This window comes from Lampetra planeri, chromosome 40 (assembly GCF_965212315.1).
Source record: "Lampetra planeri chromosome 40, kcLamPlan1.2.h2, whole genome shotgun sequence".
Classification (NCBI taxonomy): Eukaryota; Metazoa; Chordata; class Hyperoartia; order Petromyzontiformes; family Petromyzontidae; genus Lampetra; species Lampetra planeri.
This window is the reverse complement of record NC_136146.1, coordinates 7,935,455-7,958,008: the sequence shown is the minus strand read 5'-3', so window position 1 is coordinate 7,958,008 and position 22,554 is coordinate 7,935,455. Positions and strand designations below refer to the sequence as shown.

General features: G+C 41.7%; 25 non-coding genes across 25 annotated transcripts; all 25 read right to left on the bottom strand.

Moving 5' to 3' along the window:
• Positions 1-109: 109 nt before the first annotated feature.
• LOC144731918 (U5 spliceosomal RNA) lies at positions 110-225 on the bottom strand. The gene has a single exon (XR_013588068.1). It is a non-coding gene; the product is annotated as a U5 spliceosomal RNA (small nuclear RNA).
• A 1,111-nt stretch (positions 226-1,336) lies between these two features.
• LOC144731884 (U5 spliceosomal RNA) lies at positions 1,337-1,452 on the bottom strand. The gene has a single exon (XR_013588035.1). It is a non-coding gene; the product is annotated as a U5 spliceosomal RNA (small nuclear RNA).
• A 355-nt stretch (positions 1,453-1,807) lies between these two features.
• LOC144731908 (U5 spliceosomal RNA) lies at positions 1,808-1,923 on the bottom strand. Its single transcript, XR_013588058.1, has one exon. It is a non-coding gene; the product is annotated as a U5 spliceosomal RNA (small nuclear RNA).
• Positions 1,924-3,034: 1,111 nt separating this feature from the next.
• On the bottom strand, positions 3,035-3,150 carry LOC144731883 (U5 spliceosomal RNA). Its single transcript, XR_013588034.1, has one exon. It is a non-coding gene; the product is annotated as a U5 spliceosomal RNA (small nuclear RNA).
• Positions 3,151-3,505: 355 nt separating this feature from the next.
• Positions 3,506-3,621, bottom strand: LOC144731907 (U5 spliceosomal RNA). The gene has a single exon (XR_013588057.1). It is a non-coding gene; the product is annotated as a U5 spliceosomal RNA (small nuclear RNA).
• A 1,110-nt stretch (positions 3,622-4,731) lies between these two features.
• Positions 4,732-4,847, bottom strand: LOC144731912 (U5 spliceosomal RNA). The gene has a single exon (XR_013588062.1). It is a non-coding gene; the product is annotated as a U5 spliceosomal RNA (small nuclear RNA).
• A 1,111-nt stretch (positions 4,848-5,958) lies between these two features.
• On the bottom strand, positions 5,959-6,074 carry LOC144731882 (U5 spliceosomal RNA). The gene has a single exon (XR_013588033.1). It is a non-coding gene; the product is annotated as a U5 spliceosomal RNA (small nuclear RNA).
• Positions 6,075-7,188: 1,114 nt separating this feature from the next.
• Positions 7,189-7,304, bottom strand: LOC144731880 (U5 spliceosomal RNA). Its single transcript, XR_013588031.1, has one exon. It is a non-coding gene; the product is annotated as a U5 spliceosomal RNA (small nuclear RNA).
• Positions 7,305-7,660: 356 nt separating this feature from the next.
• LOC144731982 (U5 spliceosomal RNA) lies at positions 7,661-7,776 on the bottom strand. Its single transcript, XR_013588130.1, has one exon. It is a non-coding gene; the product is annotated as a U5 spliceosomal RNA (small nuclear RNA).
• A 1,114-nt stretch (positions 7,777-8,890) lies between these two features.
• LOC144731879 (U5 spliceosomal RNA) lies at positions 8,891-9,006 on the bottom strand. The gene has a single exon (XR_013588030.1). It is a non-coding gene; the product is annotated as a U5 spliceosomal RNA (small nuclear RNA).
• A 538-nt stretch (positions 9,007-9,544) lies between these two features.
• On the bottom strand, positions 9,545-9,660 carry LOC144731914 (U5 spliceosomal RNA). The gene has a single exon (XR_013588064.1). It is a non-coding gene; the product is annotated as a U5 spliceosomal RNA (small nuclear RNA).
• Positions 9,661-10,771: 1,111 nt separating this feature from the next.
• Positions 10,772-10,887, bottom strand: LOC144731878 (U5 spliceosomal RNA). Its single transcript, XR_013588029.1, has one exon. It is a non-coding gene; the product is annotated as a U5 spliceosomal RNA (small nuclear RNA).
• A 538-nt stretch (positions 10,888-11,425) lies between these two features.
• Positions 11,426-11,541, bottom strand: LOC144731913 (U5 spliceosomal RNA). The gene has a single exon (XR_013588063.1). It is a non-coding gene; the product is annotated as a U5 spliceosomal RNA (small nuclear RNA).
• Positions 11,542-12,652: 1,111 nt separating this feature from the next.
• Positions 12,653-12,768, bottom strand: LOC144731877 (U5 spliceosomal RNA). Its single transcript, XR_013588028.1, has one exon. It is a non-coding gene; the product is annotated as a U5 spliceosomal RNA (small nuclear RNA).
• Positions 12,769-13,124: 356 nt separating this feature from the next.
• LOC144731981 (U5 spliceosomal RNA) lies at positions 13,125-13,240 on the bottom strand. The gene has a single exon (XR_013588129.1). It is a non-coding gene; the product is annotated as a U5 spliceosomal RNA (small nuclear RNA).
• A 1,113-nt stretch (positions 13,241-14,353) lies between these two features.
• LOC144731876 (U5 spliceosomal RNA) lies at positions 14,354-14,469 on the bottom strand. Its single transcript, XR_013588027.1, has one exon. It is a non-coding gene; the product is annotated as a U5 spliceosomal RNA (small nuclear RNA).
• A 355-nt stretch (positions 14,470-14,824) lies between these two features.
• LOC144731980 (U5 spliceosomal RNA) lies at positions 14,825-14,940 on the bottom strand. Its single transcript, XR_013588128.1, has one exon. It is a non-coding gene; the product is annotated as a U5 spliceosomal RNA (small nuclear RNA).
• Positions 14,941-16,050: 1,110 nt separating this feature from the next.
• Positions 16,051-16,166, bottom strand: LOC144731875 (U5 spliceosomal RNA). Its single transcript, XR_013588026.1, has one exon. It is a non-coding gene; the product is annotated as a U5 spliceosomal RNA (small nuclear RNA).
• A 1,109-nt stretch (positions 16,167-17,275) lies between these two features.
• Positions 17,276-17,391, bottom strand: LOC144731942 (U5 spliceosomal RNA). The gene has a single exon (XR_013588092.1). It is a non-coding gene; the product is annotated as a U5 spliceosomal RNA (small nuclear RNA).
• A 356-nt stretch (positions 17,392-17,747) lies between these two features.
• Positions 17,748-17,863, bottom strand: LOC144731874 (U5 spliceosomal RNA). Its single transcript, XR_013588025.1, has one exon. It is a non-coding gene; the product is annotated as a U5 spliceosomal RNA (small nuclear RNA).
• A 1,109-nt stretch (positions 17,864-18,972) lies between these two features.
• On the bottom strand, positions 18,973-19,088 carry LOC144731941 (U5 spliceosomal RNA). The gene has a single exon (XR_013588091.1). It is a non-coding gene; the product is annotated as a U5 spliceosomal RNA (small nuclear RNA).
• Positions 19,089-19,444: 356 nt separating this feature from the next.
• Positions 19,445-19,560, bottom strand: LOC144731873 (U5 spliceosomal RNA). Its single transcript, XR_013588024.1, has one exon. It is a non-coding gene; the product is annotated as a U5 spliceosomal RNA (small nuclear RNA).
• Positions 19,561-20,669: 1,109 nt separating this feature from the next.
• LOC144731940 (U5 spliceosomal RNA) lies at positions 20,670-20,785 on the bottom strand. Its single transcript, XR_013588090.1, has one exon. It is a non-coding gene; the product is annotated as a U5 spliceosomal RNA (small nuclear RNA).
• Positions 20,786-21,141: 356 nt separating this feature from the next.
• On the bottom strand, positions 21,142-21,257 carry LOC144731979 (U5 spliceosomal RNA). Its single transcript, XR_013588127.1, has one exon. It is a non-coding gene; the product is annotated as a U5 spliceosomal RNA (small nuclear RNA).
• Positions 21,258-22,368: 1,111 nt separating this feature from the next.
• Positions 22,369-22,484, bottom strand: LOC144731978 (U5 spliceosomal RNA). The gene has a single exon (XR_013588126.1). It is a non-coding gene; the product is annotated as a U5 spliceosomal RNA (small nuclear RNA).
• Between the last annotated feature and the right edge of the window lie 70 nt (positions 22,485-22,554).

Genomic DNA, 22,554 nt, shown 5'->3' with positions numbered 1-22,554 from the left:
ATAGCTGCATAAAGTTGTCGCCATGAACACAAAGTGTCCCACCCCTCTCTTTACATGACGTGACGCACCAATATCCAGCAAACCTCAATCTTTTTTTATTTTAAAGGAAACCCTGCCAGAGCAGGGTTACGAAAAATAGTTTAAGACTCATTCGAGTGCTCCTCTCCACGGAAATCTTTAGTAAAAGGCGAAAGATTTATTCGCTCTGAAGAGAAACCAGAGTAAAGTTTAGTTCCATCATTCGTATGTACTTATTGGAACACCCTCTCCATTTATCCTATGGGACCTGTTCTTCGCGACTTTAGTAAAATTACAATGTCCTTTGATACAACTTTAAATCAGTGATTATTTAATTTCCATTAATGTTTTTAAACGAGGGTTACTCAAGTAAAGGTAATAGTATACTGCACATAGTTTACTTCGCATTGTGTTCATTGTACATAATTACAGTATTGGACCAATGGCGGACCCGTAAACATGGCCCAATAACTTGGTCAGCATCCGTTAGGTTTTTTAAATAAAGTCTCTTTTAATAAATATACTTGAATAAATATACTGTATCGTCATTTATTATGTGTATTATACATACCAACTGTCATCTATTATCTACATATGGCACTGCATGTTTTCTTTAAACATACGCCTTTTGCCCGTCCAAGGACAAGTGTATTGCAGTAAATCTGAAACTGGCAAGTGAAAAGCAGACGGCGACGTGCTATTCATTGCATTAATGCGTGTGCAATTTGTAAAGGTGCGGTGACACAGACCTATTCCATTTTACGGTTATAATCAGTTGTTCATCATGACGTCCTTTTTACTTTGATGTCTCAACAGCATTACGGAGATCGCGTGACGTGAGGGTTCTGCCTTTGTAGTGAGGGTTGTAAGTTGACGCCGAGGAGAGGAGGCCCCTTGGCTCCCCATGTGGAGTGACGTCAACCGCTAATAATTATGAATGGGGGGGAGGTGTCCATTTGGAGGATGTCAGCTGCTCTTGAAAATTAATGAGGGGGGCTGGTCGATGTGGAGTGACGTTACGAGAGTTAAGGACAGACATTACTGGGTGATTATAGTAGGTATTCGAGGAGGGGTGCGTCAAGCGTATGTATGGAGGTTGGGGGGGGTGTAAAAAGTACGCCTGCATCCAGAGAGGGGGACAGGGAATGGACCCGTAACTGCAATACACCCATCCTTGGAGTGAGTCGGAGATGGCTAGTCAGATAATAAATAGCTGCACAAAGTTGTCGCCATGAACACAAAGTGTCCCACCCCTCTCTTTACATGACGTGACGCACCCATATCCAGCAAACCTCAATCTTTTTTTATTTTAAAGGAAACCCTGCCAGAGCAGGGTTACGAAAAATAGTTTAAGACTCATTCGAGTGTTCCTCTCCACGGAAATCTTTAGTAAAAGGCGAAAGATTTATTCGCTCTGAAGAGAAACCAGAGTAAAGTTTAGTTCCATCATTCGTATGTACTTATCGGAGCACCCTCTCCATTTATCCTATGGGACCTGTTCTTCGCGACTTTAGTAAAATAAAAACGTCCTTTGATACAACTTTAAATCAGTGATTATTTAATTTCCATTAATGTGTTTACACGAGTGTTACTCAAGTAAAGGAGGGGGACAGGGGATGAACCCTTAACTGCAATAAACCCATCTTTGGAGTGAGACGGAAACGGCTAGTCAAATAATAAATAGCTGCATAAAGTTGTCGCCATGAACACAAAGTGTCCCACCCCTCTCTTTACATGACGTGAAGCACCCGCACCAAGTTCCCTCAATCTTTTTTTTATTTCAAAGGAAACCCTGCCAGAGCAGGGTTACGAAAAATAGTTTAAGACTCATTAGAGCGTTCCTCTCCACGGAAATCTTTAGTAAAAGGCGAAAGATTTATTCGCTCTGAAGAGAAACCAGAGTAAAGTTTAGTTCCATCATTCGTATGTACTTATTGGAACACCCTACCCATTTATCCTATGGGACCTGTTCTTCGCGACTTTAGTAAAATTAAAACGTCCTTTGATACAACTTTAAATCAGTGATTATTTAATTTCCATTAATGCTTTTAAACGAGGGTTACTCAAGTAAAGGTAATAGTATACTGCACATAGTTTACTTCGCATTGTGTTCATTGTACATAATTACAGTATTGGACCAATGGCGGACCCGTAAACATGGCCCAATAACTTGGTCAGCATCCGTTAGGCTTTTTAAATAAAGTCTCTTTTAATAAATATACTTGAATAAATATACTGTATCGTCATTTATTATGTGTATTATACATACCAACTGTCATCTATTATCTACATATGGCGCTGCATGTTTTCTTTAAACACTCGCCTTTTGCCCGTCCAAGGACGGGTGTATTGCAGTAAATCTGAAACTGGCAAGTGAAAAGCAGACGGCGACGTGCTATTCATTGCATTAATGCGTGTGCAATTTGTAAAGGCGCGGTGACACAGACCTATTCCATTTTACGGTTATAATCCCTTGTTCATCATGACGTCCTTTTTACTTTGATGTCTCAACAGCATTACGGAGATCGCGTGACGTGAGGGTTCTGCCTTTGTAGTGAGGGTTGTAAGTTAACGCCGAGGAGAGGAGGCCCCTTGGCCCCCCATGTGGAGTGACGTCAGCCGCTAATAATTATGAATGGGGGGGGGGGGTCCATTTGGAGGATGTCACCTGCTCTTGAAAAATAATGAGGGAGGCTGGTCGATGTGGAGTGACGTTATGAGAGTTAAGGACAGACATTACTGGGTGATTATAGTAGGTATTCGAGGAGGGGTGCGTCAAGCGTATGTATGGAGGTTGGGGGGGGTGTAAAAAGTACGCCTGCATCCAGAGAGGGGGACAGGGAATGGACCCGTAACTGCAATACACCCATCCTTGGAGTGAGTCGGAGATGGCTAGTCAGATAATAAATAGCTGCACAAAGTTGTCGCCATGAACACAAAGTGTCCGACCCCTCTCTTTACATGACGTGACGCACCCATATCCAGCAAACCTCAATCTTTTTTTATTTTAAAGGAAACCCTGCCAGAGCAGGGTTACGAAAAATAGTTTAAGACTCATTCGAGTGTTCCTCTCCACGGAAATCTTTAGTAAAAGGCGAAAGATTTATTCGCTCTGAAGAGAAACCAGAGTAAAGTTTAGTTCCATCATTCGTATGTACTTATCGGAGCACCCTCTCCATTTATCCTATGGGACCTGTTCTTCGCGACTTTAGAAAAATAAAAACGTCCTTTGATACAACTTTAAATCAGTGATTATTTAATTTCCATTAATGTGTTTACACGAGGGTTACTCAAGTAAAGGAGGGGGACAGGGGATGAACCCTTAACTGCAATAAACCCATCTTTGGAGTGAGACGGAAACGGCTAGTCAAATAATAAATAGCTGCATAAAGTTGTCGCCATGAACACAAAGTGTCCCACCCCTCTCTTTACATGACGTGAAGCACCCGCACCAAGTTCCCTCAATCTTTTTTTTATTTCAAAGGAAACCCTGCCAGAGCAGGGTTACGAAAAATAGTTTAAGACTCATTAGAGCGTTCCTCTCCACGGAAATCTTTAGTAAAAGGCGAAAGATTTATTCGCTCTGAAGAGAAACCAGAGTAAAGTTTAGTTCCATCATTCGTATGTACTTATTGGAACACCCTCCCCATTTATCCTATGGGACCTGTTCTTCGCGACTTTAGTAAAATTAAAACGTCCTTTGATACAACTTTAAATCAGTGATTATTTAATTTCCATTAATGCTTTTAAACGAGGGTTACTCAAGTAAAGGTAATAGTATACTGCAAATAGTTTACTTCGCATTGTGTTCATTGTACATAATTGCAGTATTGGACCAATGGCGGACCCGTAAACATGGCCCAATAACTTGGTCAGCATCCGTTAGGCTTTTTAAATAAAGTCTCTTTTAATAAATATACTTGAATAAATATACTGTATCGTCATTTATTATGTGTATTATACATACCAACTGTCATCTATTATCTACATATGGCGCTGCATGTTTTCTTTAAACACTCGCCTTTTGCCCGTCCAAGGACGGGTGTATTGCAGTAAATCTGAAACTGGCAAGTGAAAAGCAGACGGCGACGTGCTATTCATTGCATTAATGCGTGTGCAATTTGTAAAGGCGCGGTGACACAGACCTATTGCATTTTACGGTTATAATCCCTTGTTCATCATGACGTCCATTTTACTTTGATGTCTCAACAGCATTACGGAGATCGCGTGACGTGAGGGTTCTGCCTTTGTTGTGAGGGTTATAAGTTGAAGCCGAGGAGAGGAGGCCCCTTGGCCCCCCATGTGGAGTGACGTCAGCCGCTAATAATTATGAATGGGGGGGGGTCCATTTGGAGGATGTCACCTGCTCTTGAAAAATAATGAGGGGGGCTGGTCGATGTGGAGTGACGTTATGAGAGTTAAGGACAGACATTACTGGGTGATTATAGTAGGTATTCGAGGAGGGGTGCGTCAAGCGTATGTATGGAGGTTGGGGGGGGGGTGTAAAAAGTACGCCTGCATCCAGAGCGGGGGACAGGGGATGGACCCCTAACTGCAATACACCCATCCTTGGAGTGAGTCGGAGATGGCTAGTCAGATAATAAATAGCTGCATAAAGTTGTCGCCATGAACACAAAGTGTCCCACCCCTCTCTTTACATGACGTGACGCACCCATATCCAGCAAACCTCAATCTTTTTTCATTTTAAAGGAAACCCTGCCAGAGCAGGGTTACGAAAAATAGTTTAAGACTCATTCGAGTGTTCCTCTCCACGGAAATCTTTAGTAAAAGGCGAAAGATTTATTCGCTCTAAAGAGAAACCAGAGTAAAGTTTAGTTCCATCATTCGTATGTACTTATTGGAACACCCTCCCCATTTATCCTATGGGACCTGTTCTTCGCGACTTAAGTAAAATTAAAACGTCCTTTGATACAACTTTAAATCAGTGATTAATTAATTTCCATTAATGTTTTTAAACGAGGGTTACTCAAGTAAAGGTAATAGTATACTGCACATAGTTTACTTCGCATTGTGTTCATTGTACATAATTACAGTATTGGACCAATGGCGGACCCGTAAACATGGCCCAATAACTTGGTCAGCATCCGTTAGGTTTTTTAAATAAAGTCTCTTTTAATAAATATACTTGAATAAATATACTGTATCGTCATTTATTATGTGTATTATACATACCAACTGTCATCTATTATCTACATATGGCGCTGCATGTTTTCTTTAAACACTCGCCTTTTGCCCGTCCAAGGACAGGTGTATTGCAGTAAATCTGAAACTGGCAAGTGAAAAGCAGACGGCGACGTGCTATTCATTGCATTAATGCGTGTGCAATTTGTAAAGGCGCGGTGACACAGACCTATTGCATTTTACGGTTATAATCCCTTGTTCATCATGACGTCCTTTTTACTTTGATGTCTCAACAGCATTACGGAGATCGCGTGACGTGAGGGTTCTGCCTTTGTAGTGAGGGTTGTAAGTTGACGCCGAGGAGAGGAGGCCCCTTGGCCCCCCATGTGGAGTGACGTCAGCCGCTAATAATTATGAATGGGGGGGGGGTCCATTTGGAGGATGTCACCTGCTCTTGAAAAATAATGAGGGGGGCTGGTCGATGTGGAGTGACGTTATGAGAGTTAAGGACAGACATTACTGGGTGATTATAGTAGGTATTCGAGGAGGGGTGCGTCAAGCGTATGTATGGAGGTTGGGGGGGGGGTGTAAAAAGTACGCCTGCATCCAGAGCGGGGGACAGGGGATGGACCCCTAACTGCAATACACCCATCCTTGGAGTGAGTCGGAGATGGCTAGTCAGATAATAAATAGCTGCATAAAGTTGTCGCCATGAACACAAAGTGTCCCACCCCTCTCTTTACATGACGTGACGCACCCATATCCAGCAAACCTCAATCTTTTTTCATTTTAAAGGAAACCCTGCCAGAGCAGGGTTACGAAAAATAGTTTAAGACTCATTCGAGTGTTCCTCTCCACGGAAATCTTTAGTAAAAGGCGAAAGATTTATTCGCTCTGAAGAGAAACCAGAGTAAAGTTTAGTTCCATCATTCGTATGTACTTATTGGAACCCCCCTCCCCATTTATCCTATGGGACCTGTTCTTCGCGACTTAAGTAAAATTAAAACGTCCTTTGATACAACTTTAAATCAGTGATTATTTAATTTCCATTAATGTTTTTAAACGAGGGTTACTCAAGTAAAGGTAATAGTATACTGCACATAGTTTACTTCGCATTGTGTTCATTGTACATAATTACAGTATTGGACCAATGGCGGACCCGTAAACATGGCCCAATAACTTGGTCAGCATCCGTTAGGCTTTTTAAATAAAGTCTCTTTTAATAAATATACTTGAATAAATATACTGTATCGTCATTTATTATGTGTATTATACATACCAACTGTCATCTATTATCTACATATGGCGCTGCATGTTTTCTTTAAACACTCGCCTTTTGCCCGTCCAAGGACGGGTGTATTGCAGTAAATCTGAAACTGGCAAGTGAAAAGCAGACGGCGACGTGCTATTCATTGCATTAATGTGTGTGCAATTTGTAAAGGCGCGGTGACACAGACCTATTCCATTTTACGGTTATAATCCCTTGTTCATCATGACGTCCATTTTACTTTGATGTCTCAACAGCATTACGGAGATCGCGTGACGTGAGGGTTCTGCCTTTGTTGTGAGGGTTATAAGTTGAAGCCGAGGAGAGGAGGCCCCTTGGCCCCCCATGTGGAGTGACGTCAGCCGCTAATAATTATGAATGGGGGGGGGGGTCCATTTGGAGGATGTCACCTGCTCTTGAAAAATAATGAGGGGGGCTGGTCGATGTGGAGTGACGTTACGAGAGTTAAGGACAGACATTACTGGGTAATTATAGTAGGTATTCGAGGAGGGGTGCGTCAATCGTATGTATGGAGGTTGGGGGGGGAGGTGTAAAAAGTACGCGTGCATCCAGAGAGGGGGACAGGGGATGGACCCGTAACTGCAATACAACCATCCTTGGAGTGAGTCGGAGATGGCTAGTCAGATAATAAATAGCTGCATAAAGTTGTCGCCATGAACACAAAGTGTCCGACCCCTCTCTTTACATGACGTGACGCACCCATATCCAGCAAACCTCAATCTTTTTATATTTTAAAGGAAACCCTGCCAGAGCAGGGTTACGAAAAATAGTTTAAGACTCATTCGAGTGTTCCTCTCCACGGAAATCTTTAGTAAAAGGCGAAAGATTTATTCGCTCTGAAGAGAAACCAGAGTAAAGTTTAGTTCCATCATTCGTATGTACTTATCGGAGCACCCTCTCCATTTATCCTATGGGACCTGTTCTTCGCGACTTTAGTAAAATAAAAACGTCCTTTGATACAACTTTAAATCAGTGATTATTTAATTTCCATTAATGTGTTTACACGAGGGTTACTCAAGTAAAGGAGGGGGACAGGGGATGGACCCTTAACTGCAATAAACCCATCTTTGGAGTGAGACGGAAACGGCTAGTCAAATAATAAATAGCTGCATAAAGTTGTCGCCATGAACACAAAGTGTCCCACCCCTCTCTTTACATGACGTGAAGCACCCGCACCAAGTTCCCTCAATCTTTTTTTTTATTTCAAAGGAAACCCTGCCAGAGCAGGGTTACGAAAAATAGTTTAAGACTCATTAGAGTGTTCCTCTCCACGGAAATCTTTAGTAAAAGGCGAAAGATTTATTCGCTCTGAAGAGAAACCAGAGTAAAGTTTAGTTCAATCATTCGTATGTACTTATTGGAACACCCCCCCCCCATTTATCCTATGGGACCTGTTCTTCGCGACTTTAGTAAAATTAAAACGTCCTTTGATACAACTTTAAATCAGTGATTATTTAATTTCCATTAATGTTTTTAAACGAGGGTTACTCAAGTAAAGGTAATAGTATACTGCACATAGTTTATTTCGCATTGTGTTCATTGTACATAATTACAGTATTGGACCAATGGCGGACCCGTAAACATGGCCCAATAACTTGGTCAGCATCCGTTAGGCTTTTTAAATAAAGTCTCTTTTAATAAATATACTTGAATAAATATACTGTATCGTCATTTATTATGTGTATTATACATACCAACTGTCATCTATTATCTACATATGGCGCTGCATGTTTTCTTTAAACACTCGCCTTTTGCCCGTCCAAGGACGGGTGTATTGCAGTAAATGTGAAACTGGCAAGTGAAAAGCAGACGGCGACGTGCTATTCATTGCATTAATGCGTGTGCAATTTGTAAAGGCGCGGTGACACAGACCTATTCCATTTTACGGTTATAATCCCTTGTTCATCATGACGTCCATTTTACTTTGATGTCTCAACAGCATTACGGAGATCGCGTGACGTGAGGGTTCTGCCTTTGTTGTGAGGGTTATAAGTTGAAGCCGAGGAGAGGAGGCCCATTGGCCCCCCATGTGGAGTGACGTCAGCCGCTAATAATTATGAATGGGGGGGGGGTCCATTTGGAGGATGTCACCTGCTCTTGAAAAATAATGAGGGGGGCTGGTCGATGTGGAGTGACGTTACGAGAGTTAAGGACAGACATTACTGGGTAATTATAGTAGGCATTCGAGGAGGGGTGCGTCAATCGTATGTATGGAGGTTGGGGGGGGAGGTGTAAAAAGTACGCGTGCATCCAGAGAGGGGGACAGGGGATGGACCCGTAACTGCAATACAACCATCCTTGGAGTGAGTCGGAGATGGCTAGTCAGATAATAAATAGCTGCATAAAGTTGTCGCCATGAACACAAAGTGTCCCACCCCTCTCTTTACATGACGTGACGCACCCATATCCAGCAAACCTCAATCTTTTTTCATTTTAAAGGAAACCCTGCCAGAGCAGGGTTACGAAAAATAGTTTAAGACTCATTCGAGTGTTCCTCTCCACGGAAATCTTTAGTAAAAGGCGAAAGATTTATTCGCTCTGAAGAGAAACCAGAGTAAAGTTTAGTTCCATCATTCGTATGTACTTATCGGAGCACCCTCTCCATTTATCCTATGGGACCTGTTCTTCGCGACTTTAGTAAAATAAAAACGTCCTTTGATACAACTTTAAATCAGTGATTATTTAATTTCCATTAATGTACACTATGGGAACCTCATTTGCCAGTAAAAATATGATAATTGGTTTTTTACCCTTTTATCTGGCAACAAAACTGACACCTTTTTACAAGGAGTCATGTATCAGAGTTATGTCTTTTGTTTGTATTATAACTGCAGGTATTGCGGTCTATGCAAACATGACTCCTTGTAAAAAGGTGTCAGTTTTGTTGCCAGATAAAAGGGTAAAAAACCAATTATCATATTTTTACTGGCAAATGAGGTTCCCATAGTGTAGATGCTTGCCCCGAGCTCTCATACTCTGATGGTGCAATAGCTGCATAAAGTTGTCGCCATGAACACAAAGTGTCCCACCCCTCTCTTTACATGACGTGAAGCACTCGCACCAAGTACCCTCAATCTTTTTTTTATTTCAAAGGAAACCCTGCCAGAGCAGGGTTACGAAAAATAGTTTAAGACTCTTTAGAGTGTTCCTCTCCACGGAAATCTTTAGTAAAAGGCGAAAGATTTATTCGCTCTGAAGAGAAACTAGAGTAAAGTTTAGTTCCATCATTCGTATTTACTTATTGGAACACCCTCTCCATTTATCCTATGGGACCTGTTCTTCGCGACTTTAGTAAAATTAAAACGTCCTTTGATACAACTTTAAATCAGTGATTATTTAATTTCCATTAATGTTTATAAACGAGGGTTACTTAAGTAAAGGTAATAGTATACTGCATATAGTTTACTTCGCATTGTGTTCATTGTACATAATTACAGTATTGGACCAATGGCGGACCCGTAAACATGGCCCAATAACTTGGTCAGCATCCGTTAGGTTTTTTAAATAAAGTCTCTTTTAATAAATATACTTGAATAAATATACTGTATCGTCATTTATTATGTGTATTATACATACCAACTGTCATCTATTATCTACATATGGCGCTGCATGTTTTCTTTAAACACTCGCCTTTTGCCCGTCCAAGGACGGGTGTATTGCAGTAAATCTGAAACTGGCAAGTGAAAAGCAGACGGCGACGTGCTATTCATTGCATTAATGCGTGTGCAATTTGTAAAGGCGCGGTGACACAGACCTATTCCATTTTACGGTTATAATCCCTTGTTCATCATGACGTCCTTTTTACTTTGATGTCTCAACAGCATTACGGAGATCGCGTGACGTGAGGGTTCTGCCTTTGTAGTGAGGGTTGTAAGTTGACGCCGAGGAGAGGAGGCCACCTTGGCCCCCGATGTGGAGTGACGTCAGCCGCTAATAATTATGAATGGGGGAATGGGTCCATTTGGAGGATGTCACCTGCTCTTGAAAAATAATGAGGGGGGCTGGTCGATGTGGAGTGACGTTATGAGAGTTAAGGACAGACATTACTGGGTGATTATAGTAGGTATTCGAGGAGGGGTGCGTCAAGCGTATGTATGGAGGTTGGGGGGGGTGTAAAAAGTACGCCTGCATCCAGAGAGGGGGACAGGGGATGGACCCGTAACTGCAATACACCCATCCTTGGAGTGAGTCGGAGATGGCTAGTCAGATAATAAATAGCTGCATAAAGTTGTCGCCATGAACACAAAGTGTCCCACCCCTCTCTTTACATGACGTGACGCACCCATATCCAGCAAACCTCAATCTTTTTTCATTTTAAAGGAAACCCTGCCAGAGCAGGGTTACGAAAAATAGTTTAAGACTCATTCGAGTGTTCCTCTCCACGGAAATCTTTAGTAAAAGGCGAAAGATTTATTCGCTCTGAAGAGAAACCAGAGTAAAGTTTAGTTCCATCATTCGTATGTACTTATCGGAGCACCCTCTCCATTTATCCTATGGGACCTGTTCTTCGCGACTTTAGTAAAATAAAAACGTCCTTTGATACAACTTTAAATCAGTGATTATTTAATTTCCATTAATGTACACTATGGGAACCTCATTTGCCAGTAAAAATATGATAATTGGTTTTTTACCCTTTTATCTGGCAACAAAACTGACACCTTTTTACAAGGAGTCATGTATCAGAGTTATGTCTTTTGTTTGTATTATAACTGCAGGTATTGCGGTCTATGCAAACATGACTCCTTGTAAAAAGGTGTCAGTTTTGTTGCCAGATAAAAGGGTAAAAAACCAATTATCATATTTTTACTGGCAAATGAGGTTCCCATAGTGTAGATGCTTGCCCCGAGCTCTCATACTCTGATGGTGCAATAGCTGCATAAAGTTGTCGCCATGAACACAAAGTGTCCCACCCCTCTCTTTACATGACGTGAAGCACTCGCACCAAGTACCCTCAATCTTTTTTTTATTTCAAAGGAAACCCTGCCAGAGCAGGGTTACGAAAAATAGTTTAAGACTCTTTAGAGTGTTCCTCTCCACGGAAATCTTTAGTAAAAGGCGAAAGATTTATTCGCTCTGAAGAGAAACTAGAGTAAAGTTTAGTTCCATCATTCGTATTTACTTATTGGAACATCCTCTCCATTTATCCTATGGGACCTGTTCTTCGCGACTTTAGTAAAATTAAAACGTCCTTTGATACAACTTTAAATCAGTGATTATTTAATTTCCATTAATGTTTATAAACGAGGGTTACTTAAGTAAAGGTAATAGTATACTGCATATAGTTTACTTCGCATTGTGTTCATTGTACATAATTACAGTATTGGACCAATGGCGGACCCGTAAACATGGCCCAATAACTTGGTCAGCATCCGTTAGGTTTTTTAAATAAAGTCTCTTTTAATAAATATACTTGAATAAATATACTGTATCGTCATTTATTATGTGTATTATACATACCAACTGTCATCTATTATCTACATATGGCGCTGCATGTTTTCTTTAAACACTCGCCTTTTGCCCGTCCAAGGACAGGTGTATTGCAGTAAATCTGAAACTGGCAAGTGAAAAGCAGACGGCGACGTGCTATTCATTGCATTAATGCGTGTGCAATTTGTAAAGGCGCGGTGACACAGACCTATTCCATTTTACGGTTATAATCCCTTGTTCATCATGACGTCCTTTTTACTTTGATGTCTCAACAGCATTACGGAGATCGCGTGACGTGAGGGTTCTGCCTTTGTAGTGAGGGTTGTAAGTTGACGCCGAGGAGAGGAGGCCACCTTGGCCCCCGATGTGGAGTGACGTCAGCCGCTAATAATTATGAATGGGGGAATGGGTCCATTTGGAGGATGTCACCTGCTCTTGAAAAATAATGAGGGGGGCTGGTCGATGTGGAGTGACGTTATGAGAGTTAAGGACAGACATTACTGGGTGATTATAGTAGGTATTCGAGGAGGGGTGCGTCAAGCGTATGTATGGAGGTTGGGGGGGGTGTAAAAAGTACGCCTGCATCCAGAGAGGGGGACAGGGGATGGACCCGTAACTGCAATACACCCATCCTTGGAGTGAGTCGGAGATGGCTAGTCAGATAATAAATAGCTGCATAAAGTTGTCGCCATGAACACAAAGTGTCCGACCCGTCTCTTTACATGACGTGACGCACCCATATCCAGCAAACCTCAATCTTTTTTTATTTTAAAGGAAACCCTGCCAGAGCAGGGTTACGAAAAATAGTTTAAGACTCATTCGAGTGTTCCTCTCCACGGAAATCTTTAGTAAAAGGCGAAAGATTTATTCGCTCTGAAGAGAAACCAGAGTAAAGTTTAGTTCCATCATTCGTATGTACTTATCGGAGCACCCTCTCCATTTATCCTATGGGACCTGTTCTTCGCGACTTTAGTAAAATAAAAACGTCCTTTGATACAACTTTAAATCAGTGATTATTTAATTTCCATTAATGTTTTTACACGAGGGTTACTCAAGTAAAGGAGGGGGACAGGGGATGGACCCTTAACTGCAATAAACCCATCTTTGGAGTGAGACGGAAACGGCTAGTCAAATAATAAATAGCTGCATAAAGTTGTCGCCATGAACACAAAGTGTCCCACCCCTCTCTTTACATGACGTGAAGCACCCGCACCAAGTTCCCTCAATCTTTTTTTTTATTTCAAAGGAAACCCTGCCAGAGCAGGGTTACGAAAAATAGTTTAAGACTCATTAGAGTGTTCCTCTCCACGGAAATCTTTAGTAAAAGGCGAAAGATTTATTCGCTCTGAAGAGAAACCAGAGTAAAGTTTAGTTCAATCATTCGTATGTACTTATTGGAACACCCCCCCCATTTATCCTATGGGACCTGTTCTTCGCGACTTTAGTAAAATTAAAACGTCCTTTGATACAACTTTAAATCAGTGATTATTTAATTTCCATTAATGTTTTTAAACGAGGGTTACTCAAGTAAAGGTAATAGTATACTGCACATAGTTTACTTCGCATTGTGTTCATTGTACATAATTACAGTATTGGACCAATGGCGGACCCGTAAACATGGCCCAATAACTTGGTCAGCATCCGTTAGGTTTTTTAAATAAAGTCTCTTTTAATAAATATACTTGAATAAATATACTGTATCGTCATTTATTATGTGTATTATACATACCAACTGTCATCTATTATCTACATATGGCGCTGCATGTTTTATTTAAACACTCGCCTTTTGCCCGTCCAAGGACGGGTGTATTGCAGTAAATCTGAAACTGGCAAGTGAAAAGCAGACGGCGACGTGCTATTCATTGCATTAATACGTGTGCAATTTGTAAAGGCGCGGTGACACAGACCTATTCCATTTTACGGTTATAATCCCTTGTTCATCATGACGTCCATTTTACTTTGATGTCTCAACAGCATTACGGAGATCGCGTGACGTGAGGGTTTTGCCTTTGTTGTGAGGGTTATAAGTTGAAGCCGAGGAGAGGAGGCCCCTTGGCCCCCCATGTGGAGTGACGTCAGCCGCTAATAATTATGAATGGGGGGGGGGGTCCATTTGGAGGATGTCACCTGCTCTTGAAAAATAATGAGGGGGGCTGGTCGATGTGGAGTGAAGTTACGAGAGTTAAGGACAGACATTACTGGGAAATTATAGTAGGTATTCGAGGAGGGGTGCGTCAATCGTATGTATGGAGGTTGGGAGGGGAGGTGTAAAAAGTACGCGTGCATCCAGAGAGGGGGACAGGGGATGGACCCGTAACTGCAATACAACCATCCTTGGAGTGAGTCGGAGATGGCTAGTCAGATAATAAATAGCTGCATAAAGTTGTCGCCATGAACACAAAGTGTCCCACCCCTCTCTTTACATGACGTGACGCACCCATATCCAGCAAACCTCAATCTTTTTTCATTTTAAAGGAAACCCTGCCAGAGCAGGGTTACGAAAAATAGTTTAAGACTCATTCGAGTGTTCCTCTCCACGGAAATCTTTAGTAAAAGGCGAAAGATTTATTCGCTCTGAAGAGAAACCAGAGTAAAGTTTAGTTCCATCATTCGTATGTACTTATCGGAGCACCCTCTCCATTTATCCTGTGGGACCTGTTCTTCGCGACTTTAGTAAAATAAAAACGTCCTTTGATACAACTTTAAATCAGTGATTATTTAATTTCCATTAATGTGTTTACACGAGGGTTACTCAAGTAAAGGAGGGGGACAGGGGATGGACCCTTAACTGCAATAAACCCATCTTTGGAGTGAGACGGAAACGGCTAGTCAAATAATAAATAGCTGCATAAAGTTGTCGCCATGAACACAAAGTGTCCCACCCCTCTCTTTACATGACGTGAAGCACCCGCACCAAGTTCCCTCAATCTTTTTTTTATTTCAAAGGAAACCCTGCCAGAGCAGGGTTACGAAAAATAGTTTAAGACTCATTAGAGTGTTCCTCTCCACGGAAATCTTTAGTAAAAGGCGAAAGATTTATTCGCTCTGAAGAGAAACCAGAGTAAAGTTTAGTTCCATCATTCGTATGTACTTATTGGAACACCCTCCCCATTTATCCTATGGGACCTGTTCTTCGCGACTTTAGTAAAATTAAAACGTCCTTTGATACAACTTTAAATCAGTGATTATTTAATTTCCATTAATGTTTTTAAACGAGGGTTACTCAAGTAAAGGTAATAGTATACTGCACATAGTTTACTTCGCATTGTGTTCATTGTACATAATTACAGTATTGGACCAATGGCGGACCCGTAAACATGGCCCAATAACTTGGTCAGCATCCGTTAGGCTTTTTAAATAAAGTCTCTTTTAATAAATATACTTGAATAAATATACTGTATCGTCATTTATTATGTGTATTATACATACCAACTGTCATCTATTATCTACATATGGCGCTGCATGTTTTCTTTAAACACTCGCCTTTTGCCCGTCCAAGGACGGGTGTATTGCAGTAAATCTGAAACTGGCAAGTGAAAAGCAGACGGCGACGTGCTATTCATTGCATTAATGCGTGTGCAATTTGTAAAGGCGCGGTGACACAGACCTATTCCATTTTACGGTTATAATCCCTTGTTCATCATGACGTCCTTTTTACTTTGATGTCTCAACAGCATTACGGAGATCGCGTGACGTGAGAATTCTGCCTTTGTAGTGAGGGTTGTAAGTTGACGCCGAGGAAAGGAGGCCCCTTGGCCCCCCATGTGGAGTGACGTCAGCCGCTAATAATTATGAATGGGGGGGGGGGTCCATTTGGAGGATGTCACCTGCTCTTGAAAAATAATGAGGGGGGATGGTCGATGTGGAGTGACGTTATGAGAGTTAAGGACAGACATTACTGGGTGATTATAGTAGGTATTCGAGGAGGGGTGCGTGAAGCGTATGTATGGAGGTTGGGGGGGGTGTAAAAAGTACGCCTGCATCCAGAGAGGGGGACAGGGGATGGACCCGTAACTGCAATACACCCATCCTTGGAGTGAGTCGGAGATGGCTAGTCAGATAATAAATAGCTGCATAAAGTTGTCGCCATGAACACAAAGTGTCCCACCCCTCTCTTTACATGACGTGACACACCCATATCCAGCAAACCACAATCTTTTTTCATTTTAAAGGAAACCCTGCCAGAGCAGGGTTACGAAAAATAGTTTAAGACTCATTCGAGTGTTCCTCTCCACGGAAATCTTTAGTAAAAGGCGAAAGATTTATTCGCTCTGAAGAGAAACCAGAGTAAAGTTTAGTTCCATCATTCGTATGTACTTATCGGAGCACCCTCTCCATTTATCCTATGGGACCTTTTCTTCGCGACTTTAGTAAAATAAAAACGTCCTTTGATACAACTTTAAATCAGTGATTAATTAATTTCCATTAATGTTTTTAAACGAGGGTTACTCAAGTAAAGGTAATAGTATACTGCACATAGTTTACTTCGCATTGTGTTCATTGTACATAATTACAGTATTGGACCAATGGAGGACCCGTAAACATGGCCCAATAACTTGGTCAGCATCCGTTAGGTTTTTTAAATAAAGTCTCTTTTAATAAATATACTTGAATAAATATACTGTATCGTCATTTATTATGTGTATTATACATACCAACTGTCATCTATTATCTACATATGGCGCTGCATGTTTTCTTTAAACACTCGCCTTTTGCCCGTCCAAGGACAGGTGTATTGCAGTAAATCTGAAACTGGCAAGTGAAAAGCAGACGGCGACGTGCTATTCATTGCATTAATGCGTGTGCAATTTGTAAAGGCGCGGTGACACAGACCTATTGCATTTTACGGTTATAATCCCTTGTTCATCATGACGTCCTTTTTACTTTGATGTCTCAACAGCATTACGGAGATCGCGTGACGTGAGGGTTCTGCCTTTGTAGTGAGGGTTGTAAGTTGACGCCGAGGAGAGGAGGCCCCTTGGCCCCCCATGTGGAGTGACGTCAGCCGCTAATAATTATGAATGGGGGGGGGGTCCATTTGGAGGATGTCACCTGCTCTTGAAAAATAATGAGGGGGGCTGGTCGATGTGGAGTGACGTTATGAGAGTTAAGGACAGACATTACTGGGTGATTATAGTAGGTATTCGAGGAGGGGTGCGTCAAGCGTATGTATGGAGGTTGGGGGGGGTGTAAAAAGTACGCCTGCATCCAGAGAGGGGGACAGGGGATGGACCCGTAACTGCAATACACCCATCCTTGGAGTGAGTCGGAGATGGCTAGTCAGATAATAAATAGCTGCATAAAGTTGTTGCCATGAACACAAAGTGTCCCACCCCTCTCTTTACATGACGTGACGCACCCATATCCAGCAAACCTCAATCTTTTTTCATTTTAAAGGAAACCCTGCCAGAGCAGGGTTACGAAAAATAGTTTAAGACTCATTCGAGTGTTCCTCTCCACGGAAATCTTTAGTAAAAGGCGAAATATTTATTCGCTCTGAAGAGAAACCAGAGTAAAGTTTAGTTCCATCATTCGTATGTACTTATCGGAGCACCCTCTCCATTTATCCTATGGGACCTTTTCTTCGCGACTTTAGTAAAATAAAAACGTCCTTTGATACAACTTTAAATCAGTGATTAATTAATTTCCATTAATGTTTTTACACGAGGGTTACTCAAGTAAAGGAGGGGGACAGGGGATGGACCCTTAACTGCAATACACCCATCTTTGGAGTGAGACAGAAACGGCTAGTCAAATAATAAATAGCTGCATAAAGTTGTCGCCATGAACACAAAGTGTCCCACCCCTCTCTTTACATGACGTGAAGCACCCGCACCAAGTTCCCTCAATCTTTTTTTTTATTTCAAAGGAAACCCTGCCAGAGCAGGGTTACGAAAAATAGTTTAAGACTCATTCGAGTGTTCCTCTCCACGGAAATCTTTAGTAAAAGGCGAAAGATTTATTCGCTCTGAAGAGAAACCAGAGTAAAGTTTAGTTCCATCATTCGTATGTACTTATCGGAGCACCCTCTCCATTTATCCTATGGGACCTTTTCTTCGCGACTTTAGTAAAATAAAAACGTCCTTTGATACAACTTTAAATCAGTGATTAATTAATTTCCATTAATGTTTTTAAACGAGGGTTACTCAAGTAAAGGTAATAGTATACTGCACATAGTTTACTTCGCATTGTGTTCATTGTACATAATTACAGTATTGGACCAATGGCGGACCCGTAAACATGGCCCAATAACTTGGTCAGCATCCGTTAGGTTTTTTAAATAAAGTCTCTTTTAATAAATATACTTGAATAAATATACTGTATCGTCATTTATTATGTGTATTATACATACCAACTGTCATCTATTATCTACATATGGCGCTGCATGTTTTCTTTAAACACTCGCCTTTTGCCCGTCCAAGGACAGGTGTATTGCAGTAAATCTGAAACTGGCAAGTGAAAAGCAGACGGCGACGTGCTATTCATTGCATTAATGCGTGTGCAATTTGTAAAGGCGCGGTGACACAGACCTATTGCATTTTACGGTTATAATCCCTTGTTCATCATGACGTCCTTTTTACTTTGATGTCTCAACAGCATTACGGAGATCGCGTGACGTGAGGGTTCTGCCTTTGTAGTGAGGGTTGTAAGTTGACGCCGAGGAGAGGAGGCCCCTTGGCCCCCCATGTGGAGTGACGTCAGCCGCTAATAATTATGAATGGGGGGGGGGTCCATTTGGAGGATGTCACCTGCTCTTGAAAAATAATGAGGGGGGCTGGTCGATGTGGAGTGACGTTATGAGAGTTAAGGACAGACATTACTGGGTGATTATAGTAGGTATTCGAGGAGGGGTGCGTCAAGCGTATGTATGGAGGTTGGGGGGGGTGTAAAAAGTACGCCTGCATCCAGAGAGGGGGACAGGGGATGGACCCGTAACTGCAATACACCCATCCTTGGAGTGAGTCGGAGATGGCTAGTCAGATAATAAATAGCTGCATAAAGTTGTTGCCATGAACACAAAGTGTCCCACCCCTCTCTTTACATGACGTGACGCACCCATATCCAGCAAACCTCAATCTTTTTTCATTTTAAAGGAAACCCTGCCAGAGCAGGGTTACGAAAAATAGTTTAAGACTCATTCGAGTGTTCCTCTCCACGGAAATCTTTAGTAAAAGGCGAAATATTTATTCGCTCTGAAGAGAAACCAGAGTAAAGTTTAGTTCCATCATTCGTATGTACTTATCGGAGCACCCTCTCCATTTATCCTATGGGACCTTTTCTTCGCGACTTTAGTAAAATAAAAACGTCCTTTGATACAACTTTAAATCAGTGATTAATTAATTTCCATTAATGTTTTTACACGAGGGTTACTCAAGTAAAGGAGGGGGACAGGGGATGGACCCTTAACTGCAATACACCCATCTTTGGAGTGAGACAGAAACGGCTAGTCAAATAATAAATAGCTGCATAAAGTTGTCGCCATGAACACAAAGTGTCCCACCCCTCTCTTTACATGACGTGAAGCACCCGCACCAAGTTCCCTCAATCTTTTTTTTTATTTCAAAGGAAACCCTGCCAGAGCAGGGTTACGAAAAATAGTTTAAGACTCATTCGAGTGTTCCTCTCCACGGAAATCTTTAGTAAAAGGCGAAAGATTTATTCGCTCTGAAGAGAAACCAGAGTAAAGTTTAGTTCCATCATTCGTATGTACTTATCGGAGCACCCTCTCCATTTATCCTATGGGACCTTTTCTTCGCGACTTTAGTAAAATAAAAACGTCCTTTGATACAACTTTAAATCAGTGATTAATTAATTTCCATTAATGTTTTTAAACGAGGGTTACTCAAGTAAAGGTAATAGTATACTGCACATAGTTTACTTCGCATTGTGTTCATTGTACATAATTACAGTATTGGACCAATGGCGGACCCGTAAACATGGCCCAATAACTTGGTCAGCATCCGTTAGGTTTTTTAAATAAAGTCTCTTTTAATAAATATACTTGAATAAATATACTGTATCGTCATTTATTATGTGTATTATACATACCAACTGTCATCTATTATCTACATATGGCGCTGCATGTTTTCTTTAAACACTCGCCTTTTGCCCGTCCAAGGACAGGTGTATTGCAGTAAATCTGAAACTGGCAAGTGAAAAGCAGACGGCGACGTGCTATTCATTGCATTAATGCGTGTGCAATTTGTAAAGGCGCGGTGACACAGACCTATTGCATTTCACGGTTATAATCCCTTGTTCATCATGACGTCCTTTTTACTTTGATGTCTCAACAGCATTACGGAGATCGCGTGACGTGAGGGTTCTGCCTTTGTAGTGAGGGTTGTAAGTTGACGCCGAGGAGAGGAGGCCCCTTGGCCCCCCATGTGGAGTGACGTCAGCCGCTAATAATTATGAATGGGGGGGGGGTCCATTTGGAGGATGTCACCTGCTCTTGAAAAATAATGAGGGGGGCTGGTCGTTGTGGAGTGACGTTATGAGAGTTAAGGACAGACATTACTGGGTGATTATAGTAGGTATTCGAGGAGGGGTGCGTCAAGCGTATGTATGGAGGTTGGGGGGGGTGTAAAAAGTACGCCTGCATCCAGAGAGGGGGACAGGGGATGGACCCGTAACTGCAATACACCCATCCTTGGAGTGAGTCGGAGATGGCTAGTCAGATAATAAATAGCTGCATAAAGTTGTTGCCATGAACACAAAGTGTCCCACCCCTCTCTTTACATGACGTGACGCACCCATATCCAGCAAACCTCAATCTTTTTTCATTTTAAAGGAAACCCTGCCAGAGCAGGGTTACGAAAAATAGTTTAAGACTCATTCGAGTGTTCCTCTCCACGGAAATCTTTAGTAAAAGGCGAAATATTTATTCGCTCTGAAGAGAAACCAGAGTAAAGTTTAGTTCCATCATTCGTATGTACTTATCGGAGCACCCTCTCCATTTATCCTATGGGACCTTTTCTTCGCGACTTTAGTAAAATAAAAACGTCCTTTGATACAACTTTAAATCAGTGATTAATTAATTTCCATTAATGTTTTTACACGAGGGTTACTCAAGTAAAGGAGGGGGACAGGGGATGGACCCTTAACTGCAATACACCCATCTTTGGAGTGAGACAGAAACGGCTAGTCAAATAATAAATAGCTGCATAAAGTTGTCGCCATGAACACAAAGTGTCCCACCCCTCTCTTTACATGACGTGAAGCACCCGCACCAAGTTCCCTCAATCTTTTTTTTTATTTCAAAGGAAACCCTGCCAGAGCAGGGTTACGAAAAATAGTTTAAGACTCATTAGAGTGTTCCTCTCCACGGAAATCTTTAGTAAAAGGCGAAAGATTTATTCGCTCTGAAGAGAAACCAGAGTAAAGTTAAGTTCCATCATTCGTATGTACTTATTGGAACACCCTCTCCATTTATCCTATGGGACCTGTTCTTCGCGACTTTAGTAAAATGAAAACGTCCTTTGATACAACTTTAAATCAGTGATTATTTAATTTCCATTAATGTTTTTAAACGAGGGTTACTCAAGTAAAGGTAATAGTATACTGCACATAGTTTACTTCGCATTGTGTTCATTGTACATAATTACAGTATTGGACCAATGGCGGACCCGTAAACATGGCACAATAACTTGGTCAGCATCCGTTAGGTTTTTTAAATAAAGTCTCTTTTAATAAATATACTTGAATAAATATACTGTATCGTCATTTATTATGTGTATTATACATACCAACTGTCATCTATTATCTACATATGGCGCTGCATGTTTTCTTTAAACACTCGCCTTTTGCCCGTCCAAGGACAGGTGTATTGCAGTAAATCTGAAACTGGCAAGTGAAAAGCAGACGGCGACGTGCTATTCATTGCATTAATGCGTGTGCAATTTGTAAAGGCGCGGTGACACAGACCTATTCCATTTTACGGTTATAATCCCTTGTTCATCATGACGTCCTTTTTACTTTGATGTCTCAACAGCATTACGGAGATCGCGTGACGTGAGGGTTCTGCCTTTGTAGTGAGGGTTGTAAGTTGACGCCGAGGAGAGGAGGCCACCTTCGCCCCCGATGTGGAGTGACGTCAGCCGCTAATAATTATGAATGGGGGAATGGGTCCATTTGGAGGATGTCACCTGCTCTTGAAAAATAATGAGGGGGGCTGGTCGATGTGGAGTGACGTTATGAGAGTTAAGGACAGACATTACTGGGTGATTATAGTAGGTATTCGAGGAGGGGTGCGTCAAGCGTATGTATGGAGGTTGGGGGGGGTGTAAAAAGTACGCCTGCATCCAGAGAGGGGGACAGGGGATGGACCCGTAACTGCAATACACCCATCCTTGGAGTGAGTCGGAGATGGCTAGTCAGATAATAAATAGCTGCATAAAGTTGTCGCCATGAACACAAAGTGTCCGACCCGTCTCTTTACATGACGTGACGCACCCATATCCAGCAAACCTCAATCTTTTTTTATTTTAAAGGAAACCCTGCCAGAGCAGGGTTACGAAAAATAGTTTAAGACTCATTAGAGTGTTCCTCTCCACGGAAATCTTTAGTAAAAGGCGAAAGATTTATTCGCTCTGAAGAGAAACCAGAGTAAAGTTTAGTTCCATCATTCGTATGTACTTATTGGAACACCCTCTCCATTTATCCTATGGGACCTGTTCTTC